The 20,896-nt window shown below is 49.8% G+C and overlaps 1 protein-coding gene across 4 annotated transcripts in view; it reads right to left on the bottom strand.

The window, feature by feature from the left end:
* The window catches only part of EPB41L1 (erythrocyte membrane protein band 4.1 like 1), a 150,559-nt gene that overhangs the window by 72,921 nt on the left and 56,742 nt on the right, over positions 1–20,896 (bottom strand). The window contains exon 1 of one of the 4 annotated variants that reach the window (XM_077872984.1): positions 6,734–6,903. The exons of the other annotated variants lie outside the window; for them this stretch is intronic. The gene's annotated coding sequence lies outside the window, so the exon portion shown is untranslated. Of the gene's footprint in view, positions 1–6,733; positions 6,904–20,896 lie in introns of those variants that run through there. 4 annotated transcript variants of the gene reach the window in all.

Below are 20,896 nucleotides of genomic sequence, written 5' to 3'. Positions count from 1 at the left end.
CGTCGCCATACAGCAGACACTCAATAAGTGGCAACAATGGCTCTCATCAGGACGGCTGTCACTACAACACAGATAGGCAAAGGGAGGTCCAGAGAAGGCAAAGAACTTGTCCAAGAACACTCAAGGTGTGAGCAGCAGCATGACCCAGGCAGCAGCTTTTAGCATCCAAAGAGAATTTGGAAGTTTCATAGGTCAGCTCCATACTGGGTCAGTGACCGAAGGGGTTCTCCTGGGACATCCTTACCCTTTAAGGGTGACAGAGATAGGATCTCCTCCAAGCAAGCCAGCCCCCTCAGGGTCCTTGTCCCCCTCAGCTCTGCTGAGAAGCAGGGGAGCAGCAGACCTGCAGACTGCAGACCTCCCCAGGCCAACCCTCATGGGTTTGGTTTCTGACTCCCTCTCTCATTTCATTTTCTTTAATTGTTCAATGAACTGTTAGAGTTCATTGTCAGAATTATTTAAAATAGAGTAAAATTGGGAACAACTTTAAATGTCCATCAACAGGACCTTGGCCAAATTCACTAGGATTTATACCCTTCAGATTTATTTATTTGAGAGAGAGAGAGAAAGTGTGCATATGAGTGAGTGGGAGGAGGGGCAGAGGGAGAGAATCTCAAGCAGACACTCTACTCAGTGGGGAGCCTGCCAACGCAGCGCTGCATCTCAGGACCCTGAGATCATGACCCTGAGCTGAATCCAAGAGTCAGACACTTAGCCCACTGAGCCACCCAGACACCCTGGATGTGTCCCTTTAAAAACGCATTCTAGGACTGGGGCACCTTGTTGGCTCAGTCAGTTAAGCAGCTGCCTTCAACTCAGGTCATGGTCCAAGGGTCCTGAGATGGAGCCCCAGGTCAGACCCCACACAGTGGGGGTGAGAGGGGTGTTTGCTTCTCCCTCTACCCCTCCCCCTGCTTGTGCTTTTTCTTAAAAAAAAGATTTTTTTTTTAATTTACTCATGAGAGACACAGAGAAAGAGAGAGAGAGAGAGAGGCAGAGACACAGGCAGAGGGAGAAGCAGGATCTATGCAGGGAGCCCGACAGGGGACTCGATCCTGGGTCTCCAGGATCACACCCTGGGCTGAAGGAGGTGCTAAACCGCTGAGCCACCCGGGTTGTCCAATACATTAAAATCTTAAAAAAAAAAAAAAAAAAAAGAGTTATAAAAGTATTACATACTTGTGAAAAATTTTGTGATGGATTTTATATATACCAACATGAAAAGATGTCAATATAGAGTTAAATGAAAAAAATGTAAGTTGTAAAACAGTGATGCAATTTATGGTCTCATTCTGGTTTGTATGCTTACGTAGGCACAGAAAATACCCCAAAGGACACACACCACAATGTTATCATTGGGTATTTCTGGAGAGAAGGATTTTGGTTGGGGAAACAAGGGAAGAATACACGTTTGAATTTTCAGGATTTTTCACATATTTCCTTTTAAATTAAAACTAAGGGGGGAGAAGTATTTTTAAAAGATCTTTAAGTTTTTTTTTTTAATTTATTCATGAGAGACACAGAGAGACAGAGGCAGAGACATAGGCAGAGGGAGAAGCAGGCTTCCTGCAGGGAGCCTGATGTGGGACTCCATCCTGGACTCGATCCCAGACTTGATCCCGGGACTCGGTCCTGGGACTCCAGGACCATGCCCTGGGCCGAAGGCAGGCACTAAACCGCTGAACCACCCAGGGATCCCCTAAAACATCTGTTTTGATCGGTCTTATTAACCTCCATTGTACCTGCTGTAATTCCATTTCTGACTGTTCTCTTCCTATCTGTTATCTATGGTCATACCTAATTTCTACACCACTTCAATCTGAGTGCTCATAATTTTATGGGTTTTTTCCATTTAACATTAATTGTATCAGAAATATTTCCACATTATTATATCATTATCATCACAGCTAATATTCACGGGTGCTTTACTGTGTGCTAGTTATGGTGCTAAGAGCTTTACATGCCGAAATCATTTAATCTTGACAACAACCCTAAAAACAGATTCTTGGGCAGTACACATTACAGATGGGGTAAGTGAGGCTTAAAAGATCAATTTGCCAGAGCCTAGCAGCTCAGAAGGACAGCAAGTAGATGTAAGCCCTGGTCATGTGCATCCCAACCTTGGCTAGGAACCCCTCCACCCTATTTCCTCCAGGTGCAGCTCCTCAGGGGTGAGGAAGAATGTGGCAGGTAGGGATGAGGAGACCAGCTCCTCGGTTTTACAGCCTGGGTGACCTTGGACAAGCCGACTCCCCTGGGCTTTGTTCCTTCAATCAATTCTTTCACTGGACAAGCATCTGCAAGCTACTGAGCTACATGCTGAGGCCAGAACAATGAATAAAACATGAACCCTGCCCTCAAGGAGATTAGAAGCTCACCTGAATCTCTTTACTGCACTGGAGGAATCTAACCCCTGTCCCACCTCTGTCACACAGACATGAAGTAAATAAAGGATGCAAAGGAGCTTCGCAAGTACACAGCTCCATACGCTGCAGGAATGAGTATTTATGTGGCTGTTCATGGCTATATATTATTTTATCCACTGGATGTTCCAAAACGTTCTCAATCATCTTCCTATTGTTGGGCACTTAGTCCCAATTTACCACTATTATGCAGGAAGCTCTGATGGGGATTCATCCAAAGGAAATTATTCAAAGAAAAAAAAAAAAAAAGAAAAAGCCAGATGCACAAAGATGCCACGCAACCTTCAAGGGACACATCTTAAGCTCATGAGGCCTCACTCAGAATTCATAACTCCTGTGGCCTGCCCCACCTCAACCACATGAGAGGACATCTTCGTGCCTTGTCAACCTTCCTCCCTCTCTCACCCTCCAAGTCCACAGGGCTGATGTTTCTCCTGCAAGGCTGCAGTCCCTCCCCTCCGTGTGGGTTCTTCCAGTCGCCAAAGGGACCTTCCCAAACACTTCTGTCATGCCCCAGTGCATGCATGCCCCGTGCACACCCAAGATGGACAAAGGTTCTCAGAGCCTCCAAGCTCCTGTCAAGTAGAAACACCTTAGCCTGACATTTGACAGAGACTGAAAGGAGAGAGAAGTAATGTTTACTGGGATGTGCCAGCACTGTGCTAGGTCCTTTACATAACAACAACCACAGGAGGCCTCTACAAGATAGGTGTGTTTATCCATATTTTACAGATGAGGAAACTGAAGCTCAGGCCAGTTAAGTGATGTGCCTGAGGGCACGTGGCTGGTATGCAATGGAGCTTAGATCTGGTGGATTCCAGAGCCTTGCTGAGGACCCACACTCAAGCTTTCTGAGTCACCTCCCAGAGCTCCTCGGCCCCCTATCTGTTCCACACATATCAACCCACCCACTCTTCTTCAAGGCATTCCTATTTCCCCTCTGACCTGAGGGAGTGGGTGGCCTTTTCTCACTGCCACTGAAATTCCACTTGGGCCTTTGGTTCCCAGTGCAAAGTCTCCTGGAAGCCTTCCCTGATCACCAAAATAGGAATCCATGCTTAACATATGGAACAGTAGCTCTTTACCCTCCCTGTATCCTGTCTGTCCCTCTCTAGCTAGACAGTGAACCTCTGAAGACAAGAGAGGGATGTTTCCTTAGAGGCAACGTGGGGCCTGCAGGAGGTACTGAGAGACTATTTTTCAAATTGAACAAAACCAAGTACAACCTATGAGAAGAAACTATGGGCTGCTGGCATGGCCATCAGGAACACAGCTCTGGCCCACACTGCCTGGACTGAAATCAGGGCTCCCCCATGACCTAGCCATAAGACCCTGAGTGACTGTCTTTCCCTTGCCTGTAAGCCTCAGTTCCCTCGACCTATAAGATGGGAAGAATAATTCCTACTATCGGGTTTTGTGAAGATCGTATGAATTGTACAGGCACAGTGCCTGGCATGTAATAGGTGCTCAATAAATGCTGGCTGTTACTATTCTTATCCACAAGCCTCCCGTCCACAAAGGAAGCAGTGCCAGCCTTCTCTCACCCCCACTCATCCACCCAGATTCAGGCCCCCTCCCTATAAGGGCTTCCTTGTCACAGCACTAGCTGGTGCCCTGCATTCCCCACCCTTGTGTTTTCAGGTAATTAGGGTCCTATCAAATGCAGCAGGGGTAGGAGTGGGTAAGCATGGGGGCTAACTAGACTAAAAGCCAATAAGTTAAAAAAAAAAAAAAAAAAAAAAAAAGCCAATAAGTCGTCCTAGAGAGCCTATGGGGGCAGGGAGCCAGAGCAGCCCCACCTCTACGGGATCCTAGCCTGGAAGCAGAAGGCCAAGGCGACCTCTCTCTCAGGGCTCCTAGCTAGTACCTCTCTGCCCCTACCCCTCCGGACCAGAGGAGCACTTGAGCCACAGAACCACCTTTGTCTCACCAGATCCAACACAGACCTCTCCACTGGGATCAGCCCTGGCATATCAGTTATGGCTGATTAGTTGTGGCTCTGCCGGACACCAACCTGGTACTCCCAGACACTGCCCCAGGTATAATGTCATGGTAGAGAAAGAGGCTCTGGATGCAGACAGCCCCATGCTTTCCAGCTATGTAACCTCAGGCAGGTGACACAACCTCTCTGAGCTTCAGTTTCTCATTTGTAACAAGTGGATAATACCTGACAGGGTGGCTGTGAGATAATGTAAAGCACTGGCACACAGTAAGTGCTCAATAAATGCCCTCATCCTGATTGCACAATCACTGATATTATTCCAGATACAGATTATTATCCCCTTTTAATCAATGGAGACACAGAAGCCCAGAGAGGTCCCCAGAGAAGTCCATGTTGAAGCTAACACAGAGGTACTTCCCATCTTTGCTAGTATAGTCAAAAGACCCTATCTACTTTCTCTGGAGGCTCAGGCCCAGAATATCTCTGGCCATCCAGCATCCTCTTGGCTCCATATACTAACAAGGTCAAAGGCTATTGGCTGCCCATTGCCTCAGCCTTGGCCCATTATCTGTGAGGCAGCCTGACCTTTCCTCCTCACATTTTGGGGGCATGGGCTAGGAGACTCCTCAAGGGTAGCCTCAGGCTCCAGGCTATAATGCCCAGCCCCTGTCACACACCTGTGTATGGGACAGCCACAGCAACAGGGAAGCAGGCATTTGGGCTGCAAGAATCTCAAACCAGGGATAGGAGACCTGGGTGCATTAGTGTTGGCTCTCCCACTCAGCTGCTACGTGACCTTGGACAAGTCATTCTTTCTCTTAGGCCTCATTCAAGCTTTCAGTATTTCCTCAGTGAGGGCTATGAGGCCAAGCATCATTCTCATGCGGTTCTATGAAAGCTCCATGAAGCTCACAGAGCTGAGGCCAGGGAACTGCCATATGGCCAGGGAAGGATGTTAATAGCAACACTGCCCCCTGCACGGATCTCCAGGACTGCCTTGAGGCAGCCCTCAAGGGACCATGCTCTGCGTACCACAAGGATTGTGCAAGGGGTTGCCTGGCAGGCATGACCTCAGGCTTCCAGGAGAAGCCAGCTTCATCCCTGCACAGAGCTGGCAGTGCCTCCCTGGGCCACAGTGGCTCAGAGAGGAGGCTGGCACAGGCTGCCTCTGCCGCAGGCTCCATCTGGAGGAATGGGTGGGCAGGCGGGCACAGAGCCACCTCTATTCTCCACACCCTTGTCCAGGTCAGGCAGCACTGTCTTCCAGGAGCTTCTGGGGACACTATTCCTGTCCCCACCTCTCAACCTGGCCCAACTGCCGCTAATTCTGGAAGACTCCTAATGCTGTGAGGTAGGGAGCAGCCGGACCCCACACAGCCCAAGAGGTCCTAAATCCAGCCCTCTTACACTCCCACCTTTGCAGAGGAGGTGATATGCAGATCCAGAAGTGCAGGCAGGAACTCGTGGTAGTGCCTCTCCCCCACCAATGCATTCTCAGAGGTAGGGGGCAGGGAGGGTGGCAAGGACCACAGCCGGCAGCCAACAAGGAGACCAGTGTCTTCAGAACTCCTTCCTAGTCAAGGTCCCCACGGACCATCCTGGGGCTGTAGCTCTGCTAGTCAGTGGCCTCAGCCCCTGGTAAGTTAGCCTGGTGGCTGTAGTCACTTGCCGCCCCCTCCCCCCATTCCTGTCCTCCAGACCCCTGCTTCTCAGGCCCTTGGACACTCCCAAGCATGAAGGTGCCAGACACAACTAGGACCCACAAGTCCTCTCCCTCTAATCAGGGCGGGGGGGGGGGGTGGGGGGCAGTCTCTGGCCAGAACAATAGGAAACCAGAACCCCACAGGTCCCAGGACTATTATCCATCACCCAGCTTTGGGTGACTTGGAGGAGAGATGGGGTGGGAAGTGAGCCCAGGTGGGAAAAGGTCTACAACCAGCGGATGAGAGAGAGGACAGGAGCCGCCCAGCACCCCAGTCTCCAACCACGAGACTGACTGGCCTGCAGCATCTGAAGCTTGGACACAGAGATCCAGAGAGCCTCTGGCCTCCACAAAGGAGGCAGGAGCGGTCTCAGAGAACAGAGTGGCCCAGCCAGGGAGCCCAGCACCCAGCAACCATTCATCCCAACAGTAACCACCAGCCCACAGCCAGCCCACCTCTCTCTCCAGGCCTTGGGGAGGCTGCAGACCTACCAGGTGGGGAGGAACAGCTACGGATCTCCCCCACGAGGCCAGGGGGCCAAGAGCCGGCAAACTCAGTTCCTCCCGGGCTCGCCCCCAGTCCTCCCCAGGGCTGCAGGCTGGGCCTACGTGTCCTGAGTCCCCAGCGCCCTCCCCCGTGCCACCTGATCCCCCCCACGTGCCTACCTGAGGCCGGGGGTCCCCATCTCGGGCAGGCTGGGCGGGGGGGCGCCCCGTTGGCTCCTGCGGGGGGGGGGGGGGGTGCCGGCAGGCCGCGGGGCGGGGCGGGCGCGCGGGGCCGCGGCGGGCTCTGCGGAGCAGCCTGTTCCGCGACACCCCCGCCCGCTGATGGATGCCGACTGCAGCAGCGGCGGCGGCGGCGGCTCGGCGTGCGCCGGGGGCTGGGCACCGTGCCCACAGCCCCGGGCCTGGCGCCCGACGCGCGGCCAGCCCCCGCCCCCGCCCCCGCCCGGCCTCCGCGCCCAGCCCAGGGGCGGCCGCCGCGCGCCTGCCTGGTCCCTCCGGCGGCCCGGCCCCTGCCTCCGCCTCCTCTCCGCCGGCCTCCCTCTCCTCCTCCTCCTCCTCCTCCTCTCTCTCTCTCTCTCTCTCTCTCTCTCTCTCTCTCTCTCTCTTTCTCTCAGGCTCCCGGGCCACCACCTCTTCCCCGGCGCGGCCGCTGGCAGTTCCCGGACCCCTGCGGGACCGCCGTGGGGCCAAGGAGCCAACTCCGGAGCCCTTGCTGCCCCCACCCCCGCCGGGCCAGCCTCGGCCCTCCTGGCGGGGAGGCCTCTCTGGAGAGCTCAGCGGGGACAGGGGAAGGGGGAGGGGAGAAGAAGGGGGAGGATCCCTGACTCAGAAGGGGTGACTCAGACTCAGTGGGCCTCCCAGCCCACCGAGCGGAGCCAGATACCCCCACCTCCCCAGCAGCCAAGAAGGGCACAGGCTCCGGGGGGGGGGGGGGGTTCTTGGGGCTTCTGCCCCATCCGGGAGAAGGTGTGCGCCAACATCCCCTGGGATCCTGTGTGTCTGAGTGTGTACTTGTGCTTTTGCCCACGTGTGCTTTGGTGGCAATGACCCTAAGGGTAACTGAGAAATGGGCCTGTTTACAGCTGGGTGTGCACGTAGGCTCCAGGAAGGTGTGGGGCAAGGGTAGCCAAGGGGTCTGTGGCACTGAGGCTATGAATCAAAACCAAATGAAAGCTCTTCAGCAGCACTTAACTCAAAAAGCTGGTCTGAACCACCACAGCTCCGACTCCCTACGTCCACAGGCAATGACCTCAAATGGCAGAGGGTTCTGGGAGGCAGAGGGCCTGAGATCTGGTCCAGCTCTGCCACTGTCTTGGCCAATAGTCTTGGGCAAGTTGTTCTCAGTCAAAGAAAGAGTTGGACATACTCATCTCTGGGGTCACAGTTCATACAGGAAGCCTCAGGGAAGACAGCAGGTAACTCCCAACATAATCTCCAAAGATTTCTGCCCACAGTCCACATTTGTAGACCACATGACCCCTACTCCCCAGCCCTCCCCTCCACCAGGCATACACAGATTTTTTCATTCTTCAAATAATTCCTAAGTACCTACTGTGTGCTAGCCACTGTTCTAGGCACCCCAGAATCCATAGCAGCAGAAACCACAGAGGCCGGAAGCTGGGAAACAGCCCAGACACGAGCCAGGCCATCCAATCCCCTAAGCTGCAGTTCCCTCAGTGTCAGCCTCACCAATGGGTTGTGTTGCTCAGTGTCAACTCACCAACATCCACCTCTACTCCCTCTTTCCACTTCTCCCACCCAAGGTGGCTACTCCATCATGATGACCTATGTCCTAATACCACCCCTTAGGGTCTCTGCAGAATGAGGCCAGGCCTTCTTCCCAACACCCTTCAGAGAACTCAAGATAGCAACTGTGTCCCTTTTTTCCACCCCCACATTGAGCCTTATCTTCTCCAACTTAAACATGACAAAGTCCTTTACCAGATGTTCCCAAGACATAGCTTCCAGTCCTTTCACTGTCCCTGCTGTCCACTAGACTCAGGAGTGGGCAGAGAGTGAGCAGAAGGAAGCCAGTTCCTCCCAGTCCTAGAGAACACGCCCTTGCTCCAGACAGGATCTGGGAAGATGGACAAAGCAGCCTAGAGCCAATTCACAGAAGGACTGGAGTCCCGCTGGGCAGACTTCCTTACAGATGTCCTCCTTCCCTCTGGACTTTTCATTCTCCAGCTTCCCAGATTCCTCTCAGGAACTCCCCAGGCCCTCAGGGGCTTGACCTTGGGCAAGTCACTTTGCCACTAGGGATGCTTTGTTTGAGTTCAGTTACTACATATTTATTCAAATAAATAAGCGAAAGGATCAATAAAACTTAGGAGTTAACCAGATGAACTTACTATTTCCTATGCACATCTGGCAAGAGATCCTTGACTCCCTGCTGGTCAGTATTTTTATTCCAGATTGATTCTGAGCCTCTTCTGTTCACTGACCTTCCCAGCCTCAGGCTTCTGACAGCAGGACAGACCACAAGGCCAAAGCCCTCATTCCTTCTAGTTCACTCTGCTTCTCTGGATCCTCCTCCCCTTCCTTCCTTCTCCCTCCTCCCCTTGGTCAGAGCTACTTTCCCACCCTCTTCAGCTAGATGGAGCCTCTCACTTTCCCAGAAGAATCCAAGCTACATTCCAAAGACAGAGGCGGGATGTTCCCAGACATCATTCTGGATTTATACTCAAAAGGCCCAATTCCCTTCAAGTCAGTGGGACTACTCAGAAAGGTGGGTTTCTTTGACTGTCAAGATTTCCAATGATTATTATTAACCAATATTTCTAGTAGCACATTCCAGTTTGCAAAGTACTTTTATGGGTGATCTTCACATCTTGTAAGATACCATCCCCATTTGATAAATAGGCAGACTGAGGCCCAGAGTGGGGTGAGTGATTTGTCCAAGGTTACACTTACTCAGTCACCCTAGCTCTCTGGACCACTTTCCACTTGACACTGTCATAACCTTTTCCAGAGAAATCTGTTGTGGGGGATTGCTCTGAAGAATACATAGCCCCTTATGGTCATCTGTTGAAATGTACACTCCAGTTACTTTGCTGCCTTCATTCCCCAGGCAGAGAAACTGAGGCACAGGAATAGAACCCAACCCAGAACCACCTCTCATGAAAGCCCTGTGGAGAGATGCTGGGAGCCCTGGTGGACAAACATGAGCCGAACCAATGAAGAGGGCCTTTTCAGTTCCCTTAGTTCTGAATTCTGCTTCCAGCCCTGGCTCTACCACTGTCTGTGTTACTTGGACAGATTATTTGACCTCTCTGAGTCTGTATTCTCATCTATATTGTAAAAAATTGTAAAAACAAAAAAAGAAAAAAAGAATTGTAAATTACATATAAAATGGGACAAATTCTTCTGCTCCACTTCTGTTACTGGGTTGGCGTGATGGGAGGTTAGCAAATGCTGGCAAAAGAGGAAGGACAGGACCCCTCATTCTCTCTCTGATCTGCCTAGGAGGTGGAAAAATTATTTTCTCTTAAATCTTAACTCAAGGGAACTTGATGTAAAAGCACCAGGATAAAGAAAAGCCAGGAGAAGGATGGAAGTTATTCACTCCATTGGCTGGGAAGGCAAAGCACACAGTGTCAACAGCCCCCCAAAGCTGGGGCAGAGATGAAACCTTCAAGCAAGGAGGGCCCCTCGTACCCCCTCTTTTATCTTCAGTGGTCTCTGCCAATGTCACCCCAAGTAGTCTGTGGTCTCGTGACTCCCAGCCATTGTGGGGGTCCCTTGGTTTGTGGGTGGCTAGCATTCTTAGCCCAAGGATTTAATCTTTCATTCAGCAAGCAGATGTTCACACTGAGCCAGGCCCTGGACTCAGAGAAGGCAAGAGGAACTGGGTAGCCTCTGTCCTTGGACTCACAGTCAGTCCCGTGGGGAAGAACAGCACATAAGCTGGCCCATCAGAGGGCAATGTAAGATGAATTGCCACCATTTTCTGAGCATTTACTTTATACTTGACACTAGACACCATTCATTTGTGTAATGCTCACAATAACTCTCTAACATCAAAATCATTCACTCCTTTCACAGCTAAAGTTAAGTGAGGCTCAAAGGGGTTAATGACTTCCCAAAGTTCACCCAGCAAATAAATAGCAGAGCCAGGATGTGACTGCCATGTCCATCTAATGCCAAACCCTGAGCATCAATCCTTATGCTCTTCTCTCTGCTTCCAGAGCTGGGCTGACCACTATGTTGCCGCTGGCTACATGTGGCTACCGAGTACTTGAAATGTGACGGATGCAAATTGAGGTGCACCATGAGTCTAAAGTTGACACTGGACATTGAAGATTTAATTTAAAAAGAGTACAATGCAGCTCAGTCATTTTTGTGTTGAAAGATCTTAGATGTATTGAGTTAATGAAATATATCTTTAGAATCTGTCATTGGTTTCTTTTTGTTGTTTTTTTTTTTCATGCGGTCACGAGAAAATTGTAGGGGATCCCTGGGTGGCGCAGCAGTTTAGCGCCTGCCTTTGGCCCCGGGCACGATCCTGGAGACCCGGGATCGAATCCCACATCGGGCTCCCGGTGCATGGAGCCTGCTTCTCCCTCTGCCTATGTCTCTGCCTCTCTCTCTCTCTTTCTGTGTGACTATCATAAAAAAATTAAATTAAATTAAAAAAAAAAACGAGAAAATTGTAAATTACATATTTGGCTCACATGACACTTTCCCTTAGTCGGCCCAGGTTTAGACAATCTGAAGTTCTAACCCAACCCCTGGGGCTCAGAAAAGGCTTCCTGGAGAAGGGGATGCGAAACTGAGCTAAGTTAAATGCAAGGTCATGGCAAGGAGGGCATTCCAGGGCAAGAAAGCTTCAGGGCATCTGGCTTTGGCCCCAGAGGGCTGCAGGGCCTGGGTGGGCTGAGCTGCAGCCCCAGGCAGCTGAGAGCTGGGCCAGTCTCTAGAGGAAGCTACCAGAGCCAAACTTTCCAGAGCAGCATGACCCACAGGCCTGGGACATTCTGCCTGCTGAGGCTGTTCTCACTGGTCCTTGGCGCTCTCTGGAAAGCACTGCAGGGTGGCTGCGTCTGGGTGTAGAGCACAGGCAGGATAGACAGGCAGCAGCGCTCACCTGCCAGGAGCCTCTCCCTTCCAGCCTCCCCCGTCTCCTCGCCTTCAGACTCCTCCAGGAAGGCTCCCAAAGCACTAGAGTCCCCAGGGATGACCCTCCCCTGGAACCTTCCAGCCCAGACCATGGGAGCCACACACTCCCACATTAGGTCATATTCTGGAGAAGAATGATGGCCCAGCTGCACGGCGGGTCACGCGGTACAAAGTGCTTTTCTATCTCTAGTGTGGTGTTGCTGAAGATTGCGAGAGCAGAAGTTACCTCTGGGGAGGGGGGTCAGAGGCAAGGATAGGGAATGTTCATTAATTTGTATAGGAGGTATGTGACCTTGGGCAAGGCCTTAACATCTCTGAGCCTCAGTTCCCATCTCCGTAGATGAGAATGATATTGGCACCCCTTCTTAGAGCTCTAGGAAAATGACATGAGAGGATACCCACAAAGGGCTGAGCGTGCCCTGCAGTATCCTCAGTCTCTCCAGAGCCTGCAAAGGTTGCCTCCCCTCCAGGAAGTTCACCCTCCCTGCCTCCTCCACCCATGTTCTACCCAGCCTATCCCTCCTCTGGCCTACTGGACCATATAGCTCTCCACTTCTGAATTCAGAGTTCAGTTGTCTGAACAACGGAAGCTCTATGGTTTCTCCAACAAGACTGTGGGTTGGCAAAGGTGAGAGCCTTACCTTCCCCCTTCCCTCCTCTTCCTTCTCCTCCTCTACTCCTTCCTCTTCCCCTTCTGTACCCACAGCCGGTCCTCTGCACAGGTCTGGGCATCCCATGGTCCCCTGCACCAGTGGTCCCAAGGCACTCCAGTAGCTTGGACATTAGGCTGCCATCTTTGGCCAAAAATAAGGCAGGTCTGGACCAATGTGGACCTGCTGGTCTCCACTGAGCAAATCTCCAGGAGCTGATCCTGCTCTGCTTTCTCAGTGGAGAAGCCTTCAGTGGTCCCCCATTCTCTAATAAAGCAAGCCAAACTCTTTGGCCTGACTCTCTAGACCATTCCCAGGATGATCTTACCTGGTTCTTCAGCTTTATCCTCACGCTCTATGTGGGTAGCTCTGTTAAAATGAATGGTTCCGGGCTCCCAGGGCACAGCAGCCCAGCCCTGCCTCTCTCCTTCTGCACATCTTCTTTCCTCTGCCTGGAAGACCCCTCCTCCTTTTCCCATGGTCACTCATCCAGGCATCCTCCAGGAAGTCCTTCCTGGTCTCCTCCTCTTGGCAATATTCCTCCCAGATAGAAGGAAACTCTGGGCCTCTCCCTCCCACACTCTACCCTCCAGCCCTGGGTCATGTGAAGTGTTGAAGGGTCTTAATTCCTGTCTGCTGGGAATTTGATGGCAAGGGTCACTTTCATCCTTTTCCCCATGAGGGCCCAGCTCATAATACATGTGTGCTGTGTGTCCCTTGGGCCATCTCCCCTCCCAGAGTCAGGCTGGGAGTAAGAATTCACCAGGACACCAGGACACTTGAGGCTGAGTTCTGCTGACCCTGACACCACCTTGGTTACATTCTTAATGAGCGCCACACTCCAACTGCCCCTGGGAAATCAGCCCTCACCCAGGACTCCCGGGGCCTGAACTTGAAAGATCTCGCCACAGTCCCACTTGATATGCAGATATTGTCCACCCAGCCTCCTATCAGGTGCCTGAGGTGTCAGCTGAGGTCTGCATCATCGGAACATCACAGATTCCTTGCAGTCAGAAGAGACCTTGGAGACTATCGTACAGAGGCTGGGTGCAGTGACAGGCAATGGGAGGAAAGTGGGTCCCATGTGCCAGAAGATGCTGCAGTGACACCATCAATCACCATTATCATTGCAGAGAGCAGCTGGGTCCCCACTACATACTGGCACCGTGCCTAGCAATTTGGGTACATTTTCAGTTTTTAATCTCTTACTGCCCTATAAAGCAGAGGTTATATATGCACTTGATTTTACAGGGAGAGGAAACTGAAGCTCAGAGCAGTGAAGTCACTAAACCAAGGTCACACTGCTGGTGAGGCGGGATGGAGGGATGCAGGATTTAATCACAGGCATGCTGACTCCAGAGCGTGTGCTTTTCCACCATTAATCCTGCATACATTTGGTTTATCACAAATATACCGCGGAGGTGCTGGCCAGATTTTAAAGATTTATTTACTTGAGAGAGAGAAAGAGCAGGGGGAGGGGCAGGGGGGAGGGAGAGAAGTAGACTCTGCACTGAGCATGGAGACTAACGCAGGGTTCCATGTCATGTCCCTGAGATCCCGACCTGAGCCGAAACCAAGAGTCAGACGCTCAACCAACTGGTGCCCCTCAATAAAGTTTTCTTTTTAAAAAAAGGTTTTTGTCCCAGAGATGAATATATGATAGAGATTTTCAGGATGTGGAATACTCTTAGTACTAGATTCTGAAGCTAGAAAGCTCTTTCTCTCTTTTTTCTTTTTGACCGTCTTTCTATTTCAACCAGAACTGTTCTCAAGATCTCTAAACTCCCACACTAGGCCAAGCAGAATTTCACCTGCTGCCAGTTGCTCAGACCACAGTGGGTGTTGTCTTATACTCATATTCCCAGCCCGGGTGCCACCCAGCCAATACTTTACTTCTAGAGGCTGGCACTTCTCTGTAGTCTTTGCAACCTTCTCTTCATCCATTCATATGCAGGGATCAGATGGTGAGACCAGTCACTATATCACTGGTTAATCACCAACTTCATAAGGCAGCCAGGCAGTGATGTCTGGCTGTTCCCACTCCTTGTACCAGGCCAGGCTGGGCAGAGAAGCCTCTGTGTGTATAAACACAGCCTTCTGCTTATGCGGCTCCTGCTGGACTCCCTCGCCAACTCGGCCCTCTGTGGCTTTTATCTTCCTGCCCAAAATAACCATTGGCTTCAGTGGTTCTCTGGACATGAATTAGATTCTCGTGAGAGCCCGTGAGCAACTTGAGGACAGGAAGGGCATGTTATCCATCTCTGTTTCCCCAGTGCACCAGGGCAAAGGTTTGTGGGATTTAGCGAGCAACTGTGTGTGCCTGGAGGGACCCAAGCTAAGCAGTGAGAACTCACCAGCAAACAGTCATGCTCTCTGAAAGCCCACAGTTTAGCAAAAACACCAGCACCAGTCAAATGTAATAGAAGGCAAAAAATACTAAAGGCTGTAAGAAAAGGATGGAGTGTTTTGGAGTTCAGAGGAGAAGGAGATTGTGGGAGGACAGTTATCAAAGGTTTCAAGGCAGAGGTTGCATTTGGGCTGAGCATTACAGACAGGCCAGAAGGACAGTCTAGATGGAAGAGATAGTACAAAACAAGGCACATGGCTGGGGAATACAGGGTAGACTCAGGAAACTGGCCTCGAATGACCCTGAGCTGAGGATGCTAAGGGCTGAGGCTGGGGCTGGAAGACATATGGTACCAGTGAGATCCTCGGATGGAATGGTATTCCAAGTGGTTCCTTGCACTATCTAGCAACCAGCCACATGTGACTATATATATTTAAATTAATTAAAATGAGAAAAAATGTAAAATTCATAGACACATGTGGTTAGTGGTTACCATATTGGACAGTGCAAATGTACACCATTTCCAGACAGTTCTGGATGGCTCTGGTACGCATGGCAGAGAATCCAAAAGACTTTGAGTGGAGGCATGACATGATCAGAGCTGGGATTTAGGAACATAATTTTGTCCTCAATGAGAAGTAAGTGAATGGAGGGTAGGAGAGACCTGGACCTGGTGGTGGTGGGCCAGAGAGCATTACAATAATCCTGGCAAGACCAATAACCACTTCCCTTTCCTCTGTTCACCTCTTCCTATCGGTAAGCAGGAAAGCAGAGAGCAGTGTTTCTCAAAGTGTGGTCCCTGGAACAGCATCATCATCTGAGGACGCCTTAGTGTACAAATCCTCAGGCCCCACCCCAGACCTACAGAATCAGGATCAGAGAAGTAACTTGCACTTCAATTGGTCCTCTCATGGTTCTGATGCACACTCAGGTGTGAGATCTGCCAGCACAGAGGCTAGAGGCCAGGCCAGTTCCAAAGTAACTCTACCCTCTGGAGTCAGAAGATGTGGCTCCATGTCCTGTCTCAGACATTAACTAGTGTGTTTCATCTCTTTGGCCTCTGTTTACCAAAGAAATCAGCTGTATTTGTATATAGAGGGACTCTATGTTAAAAATTCCACCAAAATGATGAAATTTGAAATGCAATTTCATAGGATTCAATAGTTGATGGGCTAAATGCTATGTATCCCTTCCAGAGCCTGCCCCCTGCCTTGTCATATTGCCTCTGCAGTCTCCCTCCCCTGCCTGCTCCCCTCATTCAGCAGAGAGCGAGCACACAGTCCTGAAAGACAACCCCTGCCCCCATGGGCTGTCCCTGCCATTCCCAAAGAGTAGACAGATTGTCCCCAGCCATGAGAAGGTAGAAGAGAAGGAGATTGCCTGCCTCTCGTTCCCCCACCCCAAACCCCTAGCTCAGATGCCAGCCACTAAAGAGGCTCCCAGATGCCAGCCCCCACCCCCAACACAAACACAGACACAGATACACAATGCATATATCCTCTTTCCCATAGCCACAGCCAAGGGACTACACCTCCAGACACTTGGTGGTATGGTCACTCAGAACAGGCAAGAGTTATTTTTAGAGGCCGAGTGACAGGATGGGTGAAAGCAGTTCTGCACTGTCAGAGCTACTGCTGCCACCACCGGCTCTGATGAATCACTACCCACTATGTGAATGTACATGGTTGTCAGCATGGCCAGAGAGGCTGCGCGGCTTCCAGAATGAATGTCTTGGATTGGTGACCACGCTGATCACACCAGGCTGGGCCCAGAATCACACCAGGGGCAAGACTGCCCAGCTGGAGCCAGTAGAGTGGAGCCAGACCAATAGCCCAGCCCAGCCTCCCCTGACCAACACAGCCCTCACCAGTACAGCCTACACCAGGCCACCAGGCCATGCAGGGGCCTCTCCCTGCCAAAGGCCCTTCAGAGTAGCTATTGATACCTCTCCTCCTCCCTAGTCTATCTGAGTAAGCCTCTCACCCTCCACACCAGTGCAGTCTGGGTATTACGGCAATGAGCACCTAGTACGTCAGGCAAACTTGAACAATATCAATGCAGCTGTCAACTGGTTTCATCTTTCTAGAGGGCACTTTAGAGAAGTGCATTCTAGCCTTAAGATCATACATAACCTTAAGCCAGAAATAATTCTTCTACAAATTTATCTTGTGGGAACAATGGATATACATAAAGATATAGCTATAAGAACACTTGTTTTGCGTATACAAGAGTCTTGTCTTGTATACCAAGGTGAAGTGGGAATTAGAAATTACGGAACTGTCCAAAAATAGTGGCTACATTATATCAATAACGATACATAAATAACGATACATAAATATCCTGAAATATCATGCAGTTGTTAAAATATAGTGTTGTGGATCTATATGATCGTACGTAATAACGTTCACAACATAATACAAAATTTTAAAACCAGGGATCCCTGGGTGGTGCAGCGGTTTAGCGCCTGCCTTTGGCCCAGCGCGATCCTGGAGACCCGGGATCGAATCCCACGTCGGGCTCCCGGTGCATAGAGCCTGCTTCTCCCTCTGCCTGTGTCTCTGCCTCTCTCTCTCTCTCTGTGTGTGACTATTCATAAATAAATAAAAATTTTTTTAAAAAATAAAAAAAACAAAATTTTAAAACCAAATAGTATGTAACATATGATTCTATTTCGATAAAATGTGTGTGTATGTTTGTGCATAGAAAGAAAAAGAAAACTGGAAGGAACTATACAAAAAATAATGCTCCCAGATGTTGTTTTGTGACAGTGGAATTATTTCTTTTGTGCTTATATTGTTTTACTTCCTTGCTGATTTTCTGGTGTGTGTATTGGCGAGAACAAATATGATTTACATAAGAAAGGTAATAAGAAAAGCCTATTACCCTCACCTGACTCAGCCTCTGCTCTAAACCATTCAAAGCCCTTTCTGGTCTCTCATTAGAGCCCCCACTCCTTCAGCCATCACTCTTATCAAGTCTCCCTCTAGCTTTGAACTTCCATGCCCTCCCCAGTTGCCCCCTAGAGTTTCACTAATTGGGAGCCCCATCCAGCCATCGCCCACAGACCCCTGACACAGGGGTCCACCGTGGAAGTCCCCTCCTCCAGGAATCCTTGTCTGTGAACATCATCTAAACAGAGAGTCTGATCCAGGGAGAGTGCATCTCATTACAACAAGGGAAATAAGATTATAATAAAGATAAAAGTGGTAGTAAATCGATTGGTGGGAATATAAATTGGTGCAGCCACTGTGGAAAACAGTATGGAGGTTCCTCAAAAAAATTAAAAATAGAAATACCATATGATCCAGTAATTCCAGGACTGAGTATGTACCCAGTGAAGACGGAAGCACTAGTTCAAAAAGATGTATTCACCCCTCTGTTTATTGCAAAAAAACATTAGTTACAAAAGCCAGATATGGAAGCAACCCAGGTGTCCACCAGTAGATAAATGGATAAAGAAGATGTGGCATGTATCTACAATGGAATATTACACTGCCATGAAAAAGGATGAGATCATGCTGTTTGTGACAACATGGATGGACTGGGAGGGTATATGCTACATGAAAGAAGTCAGACTGAGAAAGTCAAATACCAAATAATTTCACTCATATGTGAAATCTACAAAAGAAACACGAATAAGCAAGCAAAAAGGAGAATCCAATGTATAAATACAGAGAACAAACTGATAGTTGCCAGAGGGGAGGGGCGTGGGCAAAGTGGGTGAAGGCAGGTAGGAGATATAGGTGGAAGCCTATATCTCCCATCTACAGGAGAAACCAGAGTCATGAGAATAAGAGGTACAGTGTAGGGGATTCAGTCAGTGATGCTGTAATAGCATCTGGTGACAGCAGCTACACTTCTGAGCAGAGCATAAGGTACAGAGACGTTGAATCACTATACTGTACACCTGAAACTAATGTCACAATGTCTGTCAACTATACTATAATTTTTTTTAAATCTTAAAAAATGGTAGTGAGGGCGCCTGGGTGGCTCAGTCGGTGCCTGCCTTCAGGTCATGATCCCAGGGTCCCGGGATTGAGTCCTGCATCAGGCTCCCTGCTCAGCAAGGAGTCTGCTTCTCCCTCTATACCCCTCCACTCTGCTCGTAATCTCTTTCTCTCTCGTGCTGTCTCTCTCTCAAATAAATAAATAAGATCTTTTTAAACTGTGTATATTTTTTAAAAGTGGTAGTGAATATTCACTATATTCTGTTTGCCTTTTTTCTTTAGCATTTTATTATACTCCTATCACTTAACCCTCACAATGGCTTTCAAAGTGGGTGTTGTTGCATTCATTATGGAGAGGAGAACACTGAAGCCCCGTAAGTATAGCAGCACAACACTTGCCAAAGGTCACGTGGTCAGACAGGATTCAGAACAGGTCTGATTTCCACATAGAAGGAGTTAAATAGAAGAACTGAACAGGATATCCTGAGCCCACATTCTAAGGAGCCATATTCTACAGAGCCCTTCCTTTCAGCTCAGCTCATAGCTGCCATACCCCATCACCTGCCCAGAACCCCACAAAAGCCCATCTAGGGCCATGTGCCCTGCATCTCCACCCCAGCCCATCATTCCCTCCCAGCTCTGGCAGTGGGTCCTTGCTGCCTCCTCAGGTCTCCTAGCAACAAGATGTTGTGCCTTGCACTCTCTCAACCTCTGGGCTCTCCAGCTCAGGCCTGTCTCACTGAGCAGGCAGCAGCTGGCAACTCCTCTCACAGGGGTTATGGCATCCCTGTGTGGCTGGGGGGAGGGTGGGGGGAGGAGATGGAATTGATCTGCGTGGCCCCCACTCTAGGCCTGCTCCCAGCTCCACATTTGGGGCACTGGCTTTGGTTGCACTGTTCTTTTCATGAGCTTCTATCTGCTGACTGGGACATAAAAAAGAAGTGGGATCCTCGGCCTTGAATTCTAGTCAATTCCAGTTCACTTTTGTATTTTTAAAGTATGTACATGGAATCTTCCCACCAGAGAATTAATATTAAAAATATCAAAATAGAGACATTTGGGTGGCTCAGTCAGTTAAGCGTCAGACTGATTTCAGCTCAGGTCTTGATCTCAGAGTGGTGAGAGTGAGCCCCACATTGGACTCTATGCTCAGCATGTAGTTTGCTTGTCCTTCTCCCTCCCTCTCTGCCCCTTTCCCGCACACATGCTCTTTCTCTCAAATAAATAAAATCCTTTTTTTATAAAAAAAAATAGCAATAATTAAAGTACTAGCAACAAAGCAGCTACTTTATCTTTACTCGATGCTCTAAACGATCTCTGAGAAGCAGGACCTAGTAGTCCCATTCTACAGATGAGGAAACTGAGATGTAGCTTGTCTAAAACCACGTAGCTACTATTAATGGTCTACTGAGGTGGTACTGTGAATGAAGAAGTTTTGCCTCCCACGTTCATTGATAGTTGGGCTATGACTATGTACTGATAATTACCAAAACTGAGCAATGGGTTCATAGAGGTTCACTATACTATTCTCCCCACTTTTCTGCCTGTTTGAAATTTTCCATAATAAAGTTAAAATCAAGAAGAAAGGACAACAGAAAGATGACTGATGAGCGTGTGAATTCTAAGTCTGGCTTGAACTTAGAAAACCCGTAAAATCATCCAAACTTAGAAATATTTTGCTCTGACAGTTTTGAAGGTCAGGAAAAGGCAAGCATACTGGAACCCACTTAGAAGCCTCTCTTTCTCCATCTTTCTATACAATTTTCTGCCTCTGCATTGTTGCTAGGAAACCAGCGAGCCAGGAGAATCCCAGTCTGGGGGGCTGGGCCCTCCGCCTTCCTTCGCTGCCTCTCTGGAGGCTGTGGTGCCCCTGCACCCAGAGCTGACCCCATTGGGCAGTCTCCTGGGGGTTCATGAGCTGTATGCTGGCTGAGATCTCGAAGGCCGCTGGGAGAGAGGTGAGTGTAAATCCAGAGAACAATGATTAAAAAGCAAAGTACGGGCCTCTCTCTGCAGGTCCCCAGCTCAAAAAAACTCCCCAGCAGTCAGAGGGCCTTTAATCAAGTCTCCGGAGAGAGTGAAACACACACAAGGCAGGAGAGTGACCAAGGGAGTGTGAATGAGAGAAACTACTCAACAGAGGCAGGAAGTGTGACAGGTGGGGAGAGGGCGGCCACTGGGAGGCAGTACAGCATAACGGCAGTACAGACTCTGGCAGCAGGGCATCACCGAATCCGGCTCCAAGGCTTCCTATCTGGGA

The sequence above is a fragment of the Canis aureus genome, chromosome 26, assembly GCF_053574225.1.
Source record: "Canis aureus isolate CA01 chromosome 26, VMU_Caureus_v.1.0, whole genome shotgun sequence".
Classification (NCBI taxonomy): Eukaryota; Metazoa; Chordata; class Mammalia; order Carnivora; family Canidae; genus Canis; species Canis aureus.
Note: the sequence above shows the minus strand (reverse complement) of the source record. Positions and strands in the feature narration are given on the sequence as shown.